Raw genomic sequence first — 18,619 nt, 5'->3', positions numbered from 1 at the left:
TTTTTTTGTGTTGCTGTGGTACGAAGATTTGTTTGGTGTGACATGGTTGCAAACTTGCACGGAAAAAAGCTCCCCCGCGCTTCCCGCGCGATGTCGTCTACAGTAGAGGGGAGAAGTCGCTTTCGGCCGTCTGATCTGTCAGCCACGTCATCCACTGAAGCTGGATGTTAACTCAGTCTCTGTCACTTTCGATAAGACCTCTCTACTGAGGTTGATAACGTCATCCACGTAGACCCTCTGACCTCTCCCCGAGTCTTTTCTTTTCTTTCCTCCACATCTCCACTCTCCCTCCGGTCCAGATTCCTATTTGCTCTCCAGGTTCCTCTGCTCCTCCGCAGTCCGCAGACGACAGAACCGTACGTGGGACCTTCTCCTAATACGTGTCACTCTCCCATGTTAATATCTGCAATCCGCTTAGGCTGCATTCGGCATCTTTTATTTAAAAAATTTATCTTTTTTTTTGTTAAAATGTCCAACACTGAATTCTTAAGAAGGTAAATAATAAGGAATTCCAAATGCAGCCTTAGTTACCATCTGATTCCATCTGTTCACCCACCTAATCTTATACATATTACATGCTTCTAAAAAAATCCCCTGGCATCGACCATCATAACTTAGGGTGTGTTTGGTATGTTGTATTTTGGGTTTGATGAATGCAAATTTGTACGAAAAAAGGTTTTTCTATATGAAATGTTTCATTCGTTCAATAAACATCAAAAAAGTATTACACCACAAAAATAAAAGTGAGAATCCCGAGGCATAATCCTGTTTTGACCACTCATGCCACATCAACAAAAACGGAACAGTAGAAAAACATTTCGGTGTCAAATACCCGATTGGCTTGCAGTTGGTATTGAAATAGAAATGCTCTATCTTAATAAATTGTTTGGTTCAAATGAGAATCGAATTGGAATGAGTTAAAATGGGATGACAGATTTTGCCCAACTGCAATTAAGCGGTTGAATTTCGATTCCAAATTTAGACCCTTATCCGCATAAACCTAACGGGTTAAAAATGTTTTGAATTGATCAACATAAATTGTTATTTATTTCTGATGCGTCAAATTTTCTGTTTCTTGAAATGATATTCATATATGACGTGGCAATACATATTTCTCACAAATGACATAAAAAAATAAAACCAATTACAATTTAATGCCATCATATAAAAACACCCTTTTAGGCTATGTTTGGTTTGAAGGTAAAGATAAGGAAAGGAAAGAAGAGGTATGAAAACCTTAATAAGCCTTGTCTAGATTTTTTATCTTTCCATTCTTTTCCCTTTCTTTTTCTTCAAACCAAACATAGCCCACATTCTATCTTAGGCTTTTTTCATGTCAGATAATTTGTGTCCCAGTAGGCCTACCTAACTGGGCCACTTTGGAGGTAGGGTAGGCTGCATCTTCCCATATCGCTCCATTTCAAATGGTTAGAAATCAGCCTCAGTCACTTATAGACAATTTCCACGCTTCGGTTTGAAAATTTTCTGTTGCAACCTACGTGTCACGAGTACGAGGGAGCGTAACTCACTTTCGCTCCTTTCACCAAGGACCCAAGCGTCTTTCCGAATTCTCGGAGATTGAAATATGACCAGATATGCACATCAGTCCGGAAAGAGTGTTTCAGTTCAGTCCCTGATAACTCGGACGACGTCTGCGTCCTCCATCGAGCAAAAAAGCGACCTGGATTATTTCGGGGATAGGAAGGGTTAAGCGCGGCTGTTTGGCATCGTCGCCGTTTACCGGAATAATGGCGCCACGTCAGAAAAAACGGTGCTCTAAGAAATAGGCATTTGTTTGGAACTATTTTTTTATAAAAAATGGTATTTTAAATCATGTCTTGAAAATCGGGAGCTGCAGTTCATTGACGCCACCAGAGCAGTGATGTGGCACTGAATAATGGGTACAAGTGTTGAAAACGTTTTCTAAAGCATAGGTACCAAATAGAAAATTTTGATATAGCTCCAAGAAAGTTCTACCTAGCAACAATGATTCCAAACAAAATTAACGGCACCGTTTTTTTAAAAAATAGTACTTCCAACCACACATTAAAAAATGAATATATGTTTGGTATATATTCCAAACATATACCAAAATAATCTTTCATGTGACAAATTACTGTCATTATCCTTAATTGATAAGTCAGATTTGAGCCCAAAAAGACCTTGCCAAACGGTGTCTTGGGACAAGTTTACTTTATAGTTGGAAATATATTATATTAGACGGTCGAGATCATATGATTGGATCACACATCGACGTACAAAAAATTGTGTTAAATGGGTCAGAGCCATGAAACAATATACCCTGAAAGACTGAATCCTGAGCCCTGACTATTACAGATGAACGCTTGCGTACCATAAGAATTAACAATGTTGAGTTATAAATCGGAAACAGTATCTCTAGTCTCCTCTATTTCTCGATAAATTATTTATTTGAATAAAAGCATTTGTTCCGGTAAGAAATATGGAGAAATACACTTATCAGTGTTCTTCATACCCTTAATCTTCTTTCCGTGGGCCTATGAGATAATTCATAGCCTCTACTCTCTAACCCATTAAAGGTACCGGCCCAGTTAAATCCAATTTACAGAAGCGTATAAACTTAGGTCAGATTTAGTTCCTTACAGCCTAGCCCATTTGTTTTGTTTTTGTTTTTTAATTTCCTTCAGGAAAACAAGTTGCAATCTGGGTTGGGCCTAACATGAGAAAGGCCTAGACAAGAAGTAGCAGGCATATTAAATTGAGCAAGAGGTGGTTAGGTGTGAAATGACCATCCGAATCAGGATTAGATGAGAGGGAATTGGGTGGGTGATGGAGTGGATTTAAATCACATCTCATCACCTTCTTTGTCTTCTCCTTGGAAAGTTGGGATAACGATGGCAATGCGGAGTTGGACGATGGAGATGAAGAAGTGGGGAGGAAACAGAATAAAAATAAAATTAAGAAAAGGCCCATCTAGGCATCTACTGAATGACAGCCTCAAATTTGTCATTCATTCAATTGTCATTTTGATAAATGGATGCGATGGTGATAAGATTTGGTACAGGGAGGGGGTCCATGGCGAGTTCCATCAAACGCTCGAGAAAGAAAGGGGGGAAATTTGGAAGATAGAATGGTACAGTTTTTTGATTTGGAGAAAAGGACAAGCTGGTCCTCCTCCTATCACCATCTTTCTTTCTTTCTTTCATGAATCAATTCAAGATGTCTCCTCTGGATGGGATGGGCTGCTTACAATGCCCACGCCTCACGCCTCACGCCTCTTGCCCAGAAACTTCAAATTTTGATGAACTTGGGAGAGATGGTATGATTTGGTTATTATCATTATTTATTTATTTTTGCTCTGTCTCTGTGAAATGGGGGAGTGAGTCCGAGTATAGGAGGCTGTCTACTTATAATGTCATACTATGTGTACTTGATGATATCGGATTGGATCTTGTAGATATATCTTTTTGCTTAGAGTCCTGTTTGCTCCTCACAATAACCTTACAGAATGTCCTGGCCTTACATTGTGAGCATCTCTCTTATTTGTATTTATTATTCATGAAAAAATGATCTCAATACATGGTGGGATGTATTTGTGAGGAATAAATCCCAATTCCTTTGCTTACGGACGAATTGGAATTTGTTCTTGACACAGGCCTCACTCACCCATATCCTACCCTGTATTGAGAACATCTTTCATGAATACTAATATACAAGTATTATTAACCACCCACTCAATGAAAACACGCTTTAGTAATTAACCACGGACCCACTTTGGAGCATAAAGGGCCAAAGTTTTTTTTTTCTGAGTGTCTTCAGAGAGGGATCTGTATACTGATATGGAAAGTTGATCTTATAATTATTTTTGTCTTCTTAGTCAATATGTATTTTTTTTTTCTGTTTGTTATGTAGATTAATAAATAAATGGGAATGTTGGTATTGTAGCCTTTGTACAGAAGGCAGGGAAAGTTTTTATCCAGGGATAACTTGGCACAGTTGCACAAGATAACGCTCGAAAAGAAAATCAAATTATTTTAGTATCTGTTTGGTTGGTAGTTGGAATCGGAATCAAAATTCTCTGAAATTGGAATCAGAATAGTTCATTCTTATATTCTGTTTGATTCAGATAGAAATAGGAATGAGAATTAAAATTAGTAGGAATGGGATTTCATTCCCAAGAGAAGGGCAGGAAATGGCCATTCCCGCAAATGGAGGAATACCATTCCAGTAGGAATGGAAATGGAATTCCGATTCCGCCCAACCAAACAGTTGGATTTAGAATAGGCCATTCCGATTCTGATTCCAAACCCCTATTCCTGCCAATCAAACGGACCCTTAATTTTATAGTTAAAGCTACATAATTAAACTAATGGTGGCTTAGATCCCATCTTCTGACCACAATGCATTGTTGGCCATGTTCATCCAGCTGTACATCAGTAACATTGATTGTATTTTACGTCACCAATATTCTCAATGTGCAGCTGAGTGAGCATGGTCAGCAATGTGTTGTGGTCTATAGATCCGGACTGAGCTTAATTGGAAGGATCTCTAATTCCTTCTAGAAGAGACCTAGGATCAAATCTCGCTGCCATCAGGGTTAGGGGATTTGGGGGATTGTGATGGGCTAACAATTTCTATAAAAATCAAATGCAATTTTTTATTTATTTTTTGAGCTTATGCAAATGCAATCTTTTTTTTTTTCATTTTTCATAGAAAAAAAAATCAGAAAGAAGATTTGATCTCTTTCACTCATGCAGTCATGCACCCTCATTGTAGACAAAAAAAGATAATTGAAAGATATTACTTAGTGCTAACGTTCTTGCCTTTGCTAGTACCATCACTTTTTTGGGGATGAATTAAGGTTTTCATAGAGCAATCTTTAACATCAGCTTTGAAAGCTTACTGTTAATGCTGTAGCATTTATAGGGAACACTCATAAAGGCGTGCCATCTTGGGGAAGAATAACATAATCTACCTGCAACAAAATCAAGCAATATGAAAGTAATTTTCCCTGCAAAAATTATATCCTTACTTCTGTTATTAGGATTCCTTTTTTCTCGTGGAACATATGAGAGAGAGAGGAAAAAGGTTCATACTTCATAAAAGGGGTAAGAGATGAAAAGAGAGGTGAGGTGGGAGCATAGAAAGGGCTATTGGAAAACTGGAAATTGGAGGTTTGAGACTCTCGAAACAATGTAATAGGCCTCCGTTCAAAGTCTATTTCAGGCTTCAGCACTGCAATTTTTGCCCATATTAGACCTGGTAAAACGTTGATCCAATCCGCGAACCCGATTCAACCCGGAAAAAAATTGGGTTGAGTCATGGGTCAAATCGTTAACTCAATTGTTAAGTCTAATTAAGACTATTATAAATTGTTAGAACTTTCCACTCTTAATTTTTTTTTTGTATTTAGTCTTTACTCTTTAAATTGTTAAATGTTCAAGTTTTGTTTTATTTTATATTTGGAATTTTAAGGTTAATTCCTTTAATTTTGGCATTCTTCATGTAATTTTTCTTTATTTTTTTTTAATTTCAGCTATTTTTTGGGATGACCTGAAATGACCCATGGGTCAATCCTAACCTGAACATTTAAGGTTAGGGTCTAGCATTTGATAACCCAACCCGCCCAACCCAATTGCCAGGTCTAGCCCAGATTATTTAGGCGGTTAGGCCCCATACGGGGGTACTGGGGCTTAGGCCTAACTGGTTGACTGGCGGATCAGCCTGGCCCAAAATGTTGGACCTAGTTGTCCTTGGTAGAGATAGGAAAGGTTCGGTGAATAATCCCAAATTGATTACAATATCCACTATTTCTTTCCTACAAAACAATGTAGGTATTACCATGGGCATAGGAAATAAGGGTCATAATTCAGATGGAAGGGTTGCTATTGTATCTGCTTGAGGAAGAAAAGGGCTATATTTGGGCCTTTTTGGCCAAACCAGCGGGTCAAATTAGTTATCTCAAGATGGATCATCTGCATGGTAACATTGAATTGGATTGTTCCAGACTTAATGGTCCAAAGTATTTATTGGATTGGATTGGATTGGACTTGATCTATCTGAAAAGGATTTATATTGGATTGGGTCAGTTGAACCTATATGTAATCCATTGATAGAAAATAAAAATACAGGTGTCAATGAACTAGGTTTGGATTGGAACTAATCTAAAGTAAAACCAATTTGAACAAATTGGATGGTCTAGACATTGAATTGGACTGGTCTAAAGTATTCATTGAATTGGATTGGACTGATCCATCCGTAATGGAGTCATATTGGATCGAATTGGATTGGACCAAATCCGGTCCAATTGATACTCCCTAGTAAACTTGTAGGGCGACGGCGATATTTCTTAGAGTTCATTTCTCACAGGAGCAGAAGAGCAGTGGTTGGAGATGTCTATCACAGGTCAGAACATTGGAGCTTTAAAGGGAAGAAGGGATCCCCACTAGCGCTGGACAATATTTAGTTATTTACATAGATGTGAAGTCCATGGACATCCCTTCCATTAATTGTCCAATGCATCCATTTCATCGGTTCATCCCAACTGAGTAACTAAGCATGACTCTGAATTTTTTGTGAAACTTCACCAAATACAAAAAAATCAGGTAAGTTTATTTCGGCTGGATTTTTGAACGTTTTTTTATTGGAATTTCAGGATTTGGCCACTTATTTTACTATTAAAACAATTAAAAATTAGCTAAAAGAATACTAGACTAATTTAACTTGGGGGGAGTACAGTGTACTTATCCCTAAAAAATTCCATTGATCCTAAAAAATAAGAAAAAAAATCCAAAACTTTCCACTATTTTGAGTGGGCTAACGTGGAAAGAAATTAAAAAATGGTGCTGCCCAGGTTCGAACTGGGGACCTTCAGTGTGTAAGACTGACGTGATAACCGACTACACCACAGCACCGGAACGTGTAATTTGCTATTGGGAAGATAATATAAAATATTTTTGTAGGCCAAAATTAACAAAAACATTGGTTCAAAGGGCAACGGGGCGGGTCCCAGTGCCCGCGAAAATCTCCATCCCCGCCAATGGATCACCATCCCATCCCTACGGGGATTTTCATCCCCTCGAAGATTGCCATAAATTCACAATGCAGGGATCAAGATCCCCGCCTCCTCGGGGATGAAAATTTCCCCATCCCGTCCCCGTGGAGAGAAAATTATCCCAATCCCTGCCTCATTCAGATGGTTCCTTATGGGGATCGAGAAAAAATGGGAAAATTATCATCTCTAGTTTAAAGAATTGGAAAGTCCGTATCTCCAAGATTATCTCTATTGGGCAAAGTATTTAAAACCAACCCAGATAACGAATCGATTAGGGGTCTGGTTCCCGGGTCAAACAGTCAGACTGTTCTAATAATAAAAATAAAAATAAAAATAAAAAAATGGTCAAAACCGTTAAACGATTTAACCACCCAAATCAATGGTTTGTAGATTAAATCAACGTTTTTTTTTTTGACAAAGATCCGATTTTGGTGAAAAATGGAACCAGTCGTTTTGACAAAAATCCGATTTAAATTTGTGTACTTGACATCATTTCATGTTTTAATGCTTAGGTCGATGAAACCTGATGAAGTTATGCTTATTTTGTGTATAATGTTTGGATGTAAAGATTCTGAAGGTTAGAGATGGAGTGGCGGAGAAGGGAACACACGAGGAAGCCTTTGGTGTCACCACCGAAGCTGCCGTGAGGGCATGTAATAGGGAAGACCGGGCTCGGGATTTGCTCTCTAATCATCATCTGTATTTATTGGGTATGGGCCATTGCAATTTGTAAATGGCCCATGGTTTTGGTATGGGCTGAGCGCCTGAACAATAACCCACAGTTCAGTCGTGTCATTTTTTTAGATGCTCAGTCCTGTCATTTGAGACAATTTTTTTCTTGATATTTTAAAAGAAATAGTTTTAAGCTGCAATGTACTGTAAGATCCTAAATTAGAGGTTTCATACTACTATATGTATAAAATTCAAGAGAGAGAGAGTTATATGCTTATAAATAAGAATTATTTTTAAAATTTTCTAATATATTTACTTTTTTTTTTATTGGTGTAAAGTCATCAAATAAGTTTTAATTGGATTAAGTTTATTTTTTTGAGGGATTTGGATTATGTTTATGAAAATTACATTTTATACCTCCTATAATTATTGAATCTATCATTAGCCCCCTTTGTATTTTATAATGTTTTTGATCTCTCTTGTTAGACATGTTTTCTTATCTAATGACCTCTCTTGTCTTCTTTTGTTAAAACATTTTAGATTTTTGGGTAAACTTTCTTTAAATTATTTGTTAAAACTTTGAAGCTCGTTTTAAAATTTTTTAGGGTTCGTTTGGTTTGTAGTCAAAGTCGGAATCAGAGTCATTCGGAATTGAAATCGGAATAGTCTATTCCCATAATCTGTTTGGTTCAGACAGGAATGGGAATGAGAATTAAAATCAGCAGGAATGAGATTTCATTCCAAAGGAAGGGCAGGGAATGTCAGGGAATGGCCATTTCCTCAAATGGAGAAATGCCATTTTAGCAAGAATGGGAATGGTATTCCAATTCCACCCAACCAAACAGTTTGAATCGAAATAACTCATTTTGATTCCGATTCCAAATCCCTATTCGTGCAAAACAGGTTTATTAGGGGTAATGAGCAAAAAATAGGGGTGAAAACCTTTGTTGGCTCTTGATGATCTCTGAACTACTTTTGATTGATTATTAGGTACCTTTTTTTTTTCAATTCTCTTTAGACCTATGTTTTCTCCCTCCATCGTCATTAGGGTTGTCAATAGATCGGTTTTGGATTGGATCCTGTCCAAATCAGTATCAAATTGGACAGATTAGACGGACCAACAATAGATATTGAATTGGACCAGTCCAGACTTAATGGTCCAAAGCATTTATTGGATTGGATTGGACCTGGTCCATCCATAATAAATTTATATTGAATTGGGTTGGATTAAACCAATATCTGATCCATTGATAGAAGATAAGAATATAGATGTCAATAAATCAGATTTGAGTTAGAATTAATCTAAACTAAAACAAATTTGAACAGATTATATGGTTCAAACATTGAATTGGACCGTCCAATCTGTTTATTGAATAATTGTTCCAAGAAGACAATGGAGGCCAAAAACATTATTCATAAATAGCTAAGGTCATTGAATTATCTTTTTTCTTTTTTTTTTTGTTTTTGACAAGACAGGGGGTGATAGTGTAAGTTACCCTTAAGGTTTTGTATGAACACAAAGTTAAATTTATTAGATACATCATACATATGCATACATTTATTTTTTTACTTACTTATTTTTGGCTTCAATGCATACAATCAAATTATAGGAAAGGGTTTACAATGTTAGTTAAGGTTTAAGGTGGGAACGTAAAATATTGTTTCATTTGTTAATTTGCTTCAGATGTTTGGCTGTGTACGCACGTTTGTGTTATTTTATATTTTATAGAGTATAACATAAAATAGGGTTCGACTTTGATTGGTCAAATCAATGGCATTGTAGAAGTGATAAAATAGGAATCAATGAAATGGGTTTTCATCAAAATTTACTGATTGGTCAAATCATTTCTAATACCATGTCTTTTATGTAATATTTATATTTCAATCCTAGGCCCAAATCCCAAGCCTGGCCCACTAGGTAAAAATGCCATTACGATAAGTTTCCAATGGGCTTAGCTTCTACAGGGGAGAAGTTGAAAAGAAAATTGAATTAATGGGCTCGGATTCAGAAGCAATTTATAGGCTCTGAAATCTCTGATTCAGTGTCGTCAACAAGTTGTTTCTTCTATTGAAAATCGAGCCCAATGATCAAGAAAGCGAGAATTCTGAAACATTTCCCTTCTTGCACATGTTTTTCCACTGTATTAGACACATGTAATAGCTGTCATTAGAGACAGTTATTGCATTTACATGTAATGAAATGTAAATTTAACATTGAATAGAAGCACTTCTTCCAGCTTTAGCAGCGGAATTTTCTTTGGTTGGATATCAATGGCGACGGACAGCTTTAGCAGCGGTGAAAAGTTCGTCGATCCAGAGTCACTATTTTACCTCCACCCGTCTGATAACCCGGGCACCATTCTTGTTTCGTACCTTTTAATCGGGGCCTGGAAACGAGCCATGATGAATGCACTCTGGGCTAAGAATAAAATACGTTTCATCGATGAATCGATCAAGAAACCAGATTCCTCAGAAACTATTGAGCTATTGGCTTGGAAGAAATGCAATTCGATGGTCATCTCTTGAATTTTCAATGCACTGGCCCGAGAGTTGCACGAGAGCATTGCGTATGTGGAGAATACTCGTGAAATCTAGCTTGACTTGGAGGAAAGATTCTTGCAAGAAAACCCCCTATGTATTTTCCACCTGAAGCGAGAGTTGGTTTTGTTACAACAAGAAAACTTGTCGGTCTCCATCTATTATACCAAGACGAAAGCAATTTGGGATGAGCTCGCAACATATACAATGACTCCAATGTGTTCGTGCGGTGAAACAAGAAATGAATTCTTGGCAAATAAGGAGAAAGAACATGTATATCATTTCTTCTTGGACTCAGTGGTCAATTCAACACGATCAGATCAAGTATACTCAGCATGGATCCGCTACCCAGCATTGGACGTGTTTATGCACTCGTCTCTCAAGAAGAGAAACACCAGGCACTAGCCAGCAATCGGATTCCTATCATTGAAGCAACAACGCTACACATAGGTGGATCTTTTCGTCCCAACAGTAACAAGATTAAGAAAGAACGATTCAAAATTTGATGTGAGCATTGCAAAAAACATGGGCATTCTAAAGATCGATGCTATGAACTTGTGGGGTACCCTGCAAATTGGGAAGTAAAGAAGAAAAATCCAGGGAAGCAAGGTACCATCCTTAATGAACGAGTTGATGGATTTGGCAACTCCAAGACACTGGCATCAGTCCAAACTGCTTCAATAATTGAAACTTCATCACTAATTCCTGGCCTCAATCTTGAGCAATATCTTGAACTTCTTCATCTATTGAATGGAGAAAAGTCAGGAATCTTAGCAAACTTTGCTGGTAAGCCTTCCCAATCTCATTGCGTTTTGTCATCTAATTCTTGCCTTTTAGACAGTAGAACTTTGGATCATATGGCTTCTGCCAAATTCATCAGCCAAACTATTCCTTCTCTTGAGGGAAAACCTCGACCAATACAATTATCCAACAGAAATCTTCTCCCTGTTCACTCTCAAGGAGATGTTTCCATCACAGATGATTTTATCCTTAAGGGTATGTTATTCATACCAGAATTTAGGTGTAAGCTCTTGTCAATCAGTAAGATTACATCATAGCTAAATTGTGTTGTTGTTTTCTTCCCCACATTTTGTATCTTATAGGACTTGACGTCAAAGAAAGTAATTGGGGTGGGCAAGATGCTTGATGGCCTCTATCACTTTAGTGCACTTGTCCCTTCACACCAGTTGCTCTACATTCTAGTAATGGCTCCACTTCTAGCCTCCGACATTCCAGATTTGGACATGCTTCATAGAACAAGTTGTCTTTAATTTCAGAATTACATGTTACTGTACCTAGCAATGTTGTGATGTTTGTATGCGAGCAAAGAAAAAACGCTTGCCATTTCCAATCAGCATCACTCATTCTAGGTTTCCTTTTGAACTCATACATTGTGATATATGGGGGGGCTATAAAACCCCATCCCACACCGGTGCTCATTACTTTCTTACAATAGTTGACGATTTTTCTCGAGCAACCTGGGTATATTTGTTGAAATGTAAATCTAATGCTTGTGCATTTATTCTTTTTTTCTTTGCAATGGTTGAAACCCAATATCATACCACTGTTAAATGCATGAGATCTGACAATGGAGCTGAGTTCACGTCTGGTCCAGTTCAAGCTTACATGATGCAACACGGAATTCTACACTACACTTCTTGTGTAGACACCCCTCAACAAAACGATGTCGTAGAGAGGAAGCATAGACATCTCTTAGAGATGGCAAGAGCATTGAGATTTCAAGCTGGGCTTCCCATCCAATTCTGGGGTGAATGCATATTGACAGCTGCTTACCTAATCAATCAACTTCCCTCTTCAGTAATCCACGGCAAAGTCCCTTTCAGATGCTTCACAACCGGAACCTTATCGACATTTGCGGAACTTTGGGTGTTTGTGCTATGCAAGCACTTCTAAGCATGGTAGAGATAAGTTTGCCGCTCGTTCAAGACGATGTGTGTTTATCGGCTACCCACACAACCAGAAGGGCTACCCACTATATGATCTAAACACCAAGCAAATTTTTGTTTCACGAGATGTAATTTTTTGCGAGCAAAGCTTCCCATTTCTATCATCTGAGGCTGTTGATACAAGAAACTCATTGGTAATTCCACTTCTAGCTTCTGATGATGTACTGGAATCCCCACTTGCATCCCCTAATTGTGGGCTTGATATTGTCACTAATGGTCCAACCATTAATAGGTTTGATGCTCTACCAATTACTCAAATTGATAATCAGGTTTCTAGTGAACTAGGGTCTCACAACTCATCTGATCATGGGGCTATCACCAATAGGCCTGTTCGGGTCTACAAACCACTGTCTCATCTTAATGATTTCATTTGTCCTTCTCTCCAAACACGACTCACTTTTGGTCCAGCATACCCCATATCAAATTACCTTACTACACAAAAAGATTTGGCTTCCCATACTTCTGAAATTATTGATGAGATCCTTGAATCGACTTCTTACATATAGGCCCAATGCCATGAATGTTGGTGGCAGGTCATGCAAGCTGAATTACAAGCTCTGGATCAAACTCGTAAATGGACTCTTAGTGACTTACCACCAGGAAAGACACCCATAGGCTGTAAATGGGTATACAAGATCAAGCGCCGACCTAATGGAAGCATTGAGTGCTACAAAGCTCAACTCATTGCTAAAGGTTACACCCAAACTAAGGGTGTGGATTACACTGACACCTATGCGTCGATTTCTAAACTTGTAACTATACGCTGCCTATTAGCCTTGGCCGCAGCTCGGGTTTGGTCCATTCATTAGATGGACGTAAACAACACATTTTTACATGGTACTCTACATGGAGATATCTATATGCTGCCACCCCCAGGTCTTCTCTCAAGTGATGCACGAGTTTGCAAGTTAAATAAGTCCATTTATGGACTTAAACAGGCTTCACGCAATTGGTTTGAAACCTTAGTGCATGCCCTCTAGACTTGTTCACAGGCCGGGTGGCTCGACAGGCCGGCCAAGCCCGGCCCTCGGACGGGCTTGAACATGCAAATGAGCCTGTGGGCTTGACCTCGGGCCAAAAATCCCTTCCCGACCTATAGACTAAACCCAAAATCCCTAATATCGTAACCCTTCTCATTCATCTCTTTCCACATTTTCTGTTGCTGTTAACCGAACTACCCACTTGCCCAGTGCCGAACCTCTCTTCTATTCACATCCTCCTCACACTCTCAAGTAGCTGCAGAACTACCCACTTGCCACAGAGTGAGCTTTTAGCAGTTTTAACAACTTAAATCTGGGCCTTTACAGGTTGGGCCGAATTAAGCATTTAATTAATCATCAATCCTCAGGCCCATTTTGGGAAAAATTAGGGCTGACATTCAGCCTTGATCGAACCCTAGATTCGGTCCAAAGAATTTGAACCAATCTTGGTTCGAATGGGTCTAGGGTTTGATCTTTAATTAAATCTTTAATTCAAGAAAATAATCTCAAATTAAATACTGATAAAAGATAAACAAGAATCAGTCAAATAGGGCTGTTCGCACAATCCATCCTGCAAAACAGAGGTTAGATCACAGTTTGTAGTTTCATAAACTGCAAATCGCAGATTGCGATTCTCCCATCTGCGAAATCTCCTTCTCTACGCTGCCATCTTCGATCCAAAATAAAATAAATAGAAATCCTAATTTCTATTAATAATTACATCAGATCGAATACCTATACATTCAGTCTAAAAAATAAAAAATAAAAATTATTTTACAGACCAAATGTAATAAAATAATCCAGAAACTGGAAAAACGCAGGTTCCCTGCGCAAATCAAGAATTCGATCTCCTCTTGTACGAACAGCCCATAAATCAAGAAAATCATAAAGAACAATTCTAAACAATAATCAGATTTATATATAAAAATAATTTCAGATTATTCGCCCATAATTTTGGGACAATTTCCCAAAAACCCTTATCTGCGCAAATCGGGTAGAACACCTTCTGCCCATTTGCACAGGTTCAGATCTGAAACAAATTGGTTCAAGATTTGAACCATGGCTCTGATACCACTGAAGGGATGAGAGATGCATCGTATGGATGCCCAAATCTTGCGGAATTAGGTGGGCGGATTTCAAAAAAAATTCTCTCCCTTCAACTGGGAATCGCATTCCCTATTTAGAAAATCATATTTTCAAGGATCAATCATGAACCATAAACTGAACCAGATCTGAACAAAAGCAGTAGGAGAGGATTATACCTGATACGGAGAAATAGTATCTCCCAACGAAGGTGTTCACGCCCAAGGAAGGATCCAAAGACTGCTCCCACTGAAGATGGCACAATGTAGGATGGAACAGAATCAACAGTGTTTTTCTCCAAGAACCTGTTCCTTCGCAAGAAATAGCAGGATGGCACGTGAGCACAACTTCCTATCAGTCCCTTCACAAGGAACTGATATCAAGATTGAATCTTGATTTCTCCCACTGAAGAGGAGGTTGAACTGGCAGGTGAGGCGGCGGCAGGAAGGAGGCGGCAAGAGAGTATTTTCGCAGGTATGCTGAATTCTCTCTTCTGTGATTTCAGCTCTAAAGACTTGCAATGATCTTATGATCTTGTGATGATCTAAAGGCCGCCGCCCCTTCCTTCTTTTATGTCCTTAAAGGATCAGCTCCTAATCCCATTAGGAGTTGTTGATCCAAATCATATTTGGATCAGACATCCCTTTAGGTGATAAGGATAAACCCTTATCTTATCTACAGATTAGATCAGCATTCTCCTAATCTCATTAGGAGGTTTCCAGATCCAAATCACATTTAGATCTGGACTCTCGGAGTGGATAGGGTTAAGACCCTATCCTATCTGCTAACCCATTCTCAGAATTTGCCCCATATTTAACTACTTAAATTAGCCTAGTTCGAAATGGGCTTTAGGCCCAATAAAGTTATGTGCTCACTTAGCCTTCCTAACTGCTGCCTAGTTGGGCTTCCTTGTATGGCGTGGGACCCAAGCATTGATCTACACATCAGCCACATGGGTTCAGCCCAGTGAGTGAGCTTTCGTGAAGATGTCTACGATCTAGTTCATAGAAGAAATAGATACAAGATGCATAGTGTTATTTTGAATATGTTGTCTAATAAAGTGACAATCTGTTTCAATGTGTTTAGTGCGTTCATGAAAGGCATCATTATGGGCAATCTGAATTGCACTGCGATTGTCAGAATAAAGTGTAGTTGGACCATTGTGCTTGACTCCCATATCTTCTAATAACCATCAAAGCCAAATAAGTTCAGTAGTGGTGTTTGCAATTGCTTTGCGTTCAGCCTCAGTGTTGGATCGATAAACAACAGTTTGTTTCTTACTACACCAGGAAATAGGAGAATTACACAAAAGAAAACAATATCTAGTTGTTGGACGTCTATCAGTGGGATCAACAACCCAATCGGCATCTGAATAAGCACTCAATTGTAAAGAAGAATTAGTAGCAAAGTGCAGTCTATAAAAAAGAGTACCATTGGTATAATGAAGAATGTGAAGAACCACAACACAATGATTGGAGCGAGGAACTGTCATAAACTGACTGACAATATGAACTACATGGGAAATGTCTGGACGAGTGATAGTAAGATATACAAGACTTCCAACAAGTTTTCTGTAGAGTGTGGGATCAAAAAGAGGTGTGCCATCAGTGAGGGTTAGTTTTGCATTAGTCTCCAGTGGCGCAAAGGTGGTCTTAGTATCTGTTAATCTAGCTTGAGAAATGAGATCAAATGCATACTTAAGTCTGGTTGTAACTTCAAGGCCTAAAAAATAATTTAGTAGACCCAAGTCTTTCATTTCAAATTCTTGGTTAAGGTGCATTTTGAGTTCACAGATGCCGGAAGTATCATCTCCAGTAATGGTCATGTCGTCCACATAGAGTAATAGCAGTGTTAAACCTCTATCAGACTTTCGAACAAAAAAAGTTGAATAATAGGAACTAGAGGTAAAGCCAAACAGAGATATAGTAGCACTAAATTTTGAAAACCATGCACAAGGAGCCTGCTTAAGACCATACAAAGCATGGCGAAAGCGACACACTTTATTGGATGGGCGAGAATAACCGGGCGACGGCTGCATATATACCTCTTCCGTAAGATCACCATTAAGAAATGCATTTTTCACATCCATCTGAAACAATAACCGGGCGGCGACTGCATATATAGCGTTCAGCTGAGCCAGCATAATGAGTCTTAATTTTATAGACCCATTTACAACCCACTATTGATTTATCGGGAGGTAAATCAACAAGATCCCAAGTACCCATTTTTTCCAAGTCTCGTATTTCATCTACCATTGTTTGCTGCCAAAGAGGATCAAAATTGGTCTCGTGAAAGGTACAAGGTTCATACAGAGAACTGATGGCAGAAAAACAATGATAATCATGGAGATGACTAGGAAGTTTGCTTACCCTTGTAGAATGGCGTAAAGGAACAACATCAGAAGAAGTTTGTGGAGTAGAATTAGAAAGTGTAGGATCTACAGATGGAGCAGTGCTATTGGGAAGAGTTGTAGTAGTGGGCGTTGGACCGAGCTCACTAGATAGTCCTACATCAACATCTTCAGAAGATAGCTCAATAGAAGGATGAGTGAAGAAGGAAGAGGTTGAAGGAACAAAGAATTCTGACATGGTTGAAAACATTTTATGTTCCCAAAAAACAATATGACGAGAGATTCGAAGTCTCTTAGAAATTGGATCCCAACATCGATTGCCTTTGTGTTTGATCCTATAACCTAGAAAACAATATAGTTGAGAGTGAGGTTCAAGTTTGGTATGCTCATGAGACTGAAGTTGAACAAAACATGTACAACCAAAAACTCGAAGCAAATTATTGTTAGGATGAATACAAAGGAGTCGTTCATAAGGAGATTGATTTCCAATTGTTGGAGAGGGAATGTGATTAATGATATAAATGGCAGTAAGCGTAACTTCTCTCCAAAACTGTTAGGACAAGAGGCAGAAATAAGGAGAGTTCGAACAATATCTAGTATGTGTCAATGTTTTCATTCTGCCCTTCCATTTTGTTGAGACGTACCTGGACAAGAATGATGAAGAAGAGTACTATTCTGTTTCAAAATGTTAAGATGTGATTGTTCTTTGTATTCCATAGCATTATCAGTTCAAAGGATTTTGATTTTACAAGAGAATTGAGTTTGAAACATGTTGGTAAAGTTGGAATAAATTTCAGGTAATTGAGATCTATTGTGCATAAAATATATCCATGTATAATGAGAGAAATCATCCACAAAAATAACAAAGTATCATGAGCCACCCATAGTAACTGTTGGGGAAGGTCCCCAAATGTCTGAATGTGCTAAATCAAACGGTGCATGAGAAACAAAATCACTAGTAGGAAAAGGTAGTGCAATTTTTTTTTTTTTTTGCAAGTTGACAAGATTGACAATCAAAATGATTAATAGGAACATTTCCCAATTTTCCACTTGAGACCAAAGTGTGTAACCTACTATGCGAAGCATGTCCTAACCGAGAATGCCAAAGACTCAAGAAGGAAGAAGGTGATGCTAATGCAGAAATATTAGTAGAAGGACAACCAACTTGAAGTAAAGTGAGTTCAAACAAGCACCCAACTTTACGCCCGGTCCCAATGATTTGTTTTGTCTGCGGATCCTGTACAATACAACCATCATGAGAAAAACGTAATTCAAAGCCCATATCGCAAACCTGACCAACATATAATAAATTTAGGGTAATTTTAGGAACCGGAAAAGTATCGGGAAGATACAAGTTGGGAGTAACAGCATGCCCAATGTGGCTAATTGACATGGTTGAGCTATTGGCAGTGCGAATATGGGATAAGTGTGATGCAGATGTCTTTAAAGAGAATAAGGTCGAGTCTAAAGCCATATGATTATAGCATGTAGTATAAAAAAACCAAGCAGACTTACCCGATGTGACAGGCATGGCAAAAGAATAGTTACCAGAATTGGAAGAGCATTGATTGAAGAAGGCTTGAAGGTCATGTAAAGAAAATGAAGACATAGGTGAGTCCTCTATGGTAGAAGTAGTAGCAACAGCAAGACGAGAAGGTTGAGATGCATTTTTGAACTGCTAAGATTTGGCATGATTTTTCCTTGCTAGCTTACAACAATCAGAAATATGATGCTCAGGCTTTTTACAATATCGACATTCCACTGTTGATAGAGAATTTGAAATAGGAGCAGCTGCAACAGTACTAGTTGAAGAGGTTAGAGATGAAGCAATTGGAGAAATGACTACAACTAGATCTGAACAGTGAGATCAGAGAGGTCCCAGATGTCTTTTAAAACCAACTGCGCAATCGCTTGGTCAAGCGTTGGTAGTGGTACCATATGAAGTAGGGAAGCACGAGTATTTTCAAACTCATCTTGAAGAACCATTAGAAACTGA

At 38.4% G+C, this 18,619-nt stretch overlaps 1 non-coding gene across 1 annotated transcript; it reads right to left on the bottom strand.

Moving 5' to 3' along the window:
- Positions 1–6,819: 6,819 nt before the first annotated feature.
- TRNAV-UAC (transfer RNA valine (anticodon UAC)) lies at positions 6,820–6,893 on the bottom strand. Its single transcript has one exon. It is a non-coding gene; the product is annotated as a tRNA-Val (tRNA).
- Positions 6,894–18,619: the final 11,726 nt, after the last annotated feature.

The sequence above is a fragment of the Nelumbo nucifera genome, chromosome 3 (genome assembly GCF_055504915.1).
Source record: "Nelumbo nucifera cultivar China Antique chromosome 3, China Antique-T2T, whole genome shotgun sequence".
Taxonomy (NCBI): Eukaryota; Viridiplantae; Streptophyta; class Magnoliopsida; order Proteales; family Nelumbonaceae; genus Nelumbo; species Nelumbo nucifera.
The sequence above is the reverse complement of the archived record's forward strand: the minus strand, read 5'-3'. Positions and strand labels throughout refer to the sequence as shown.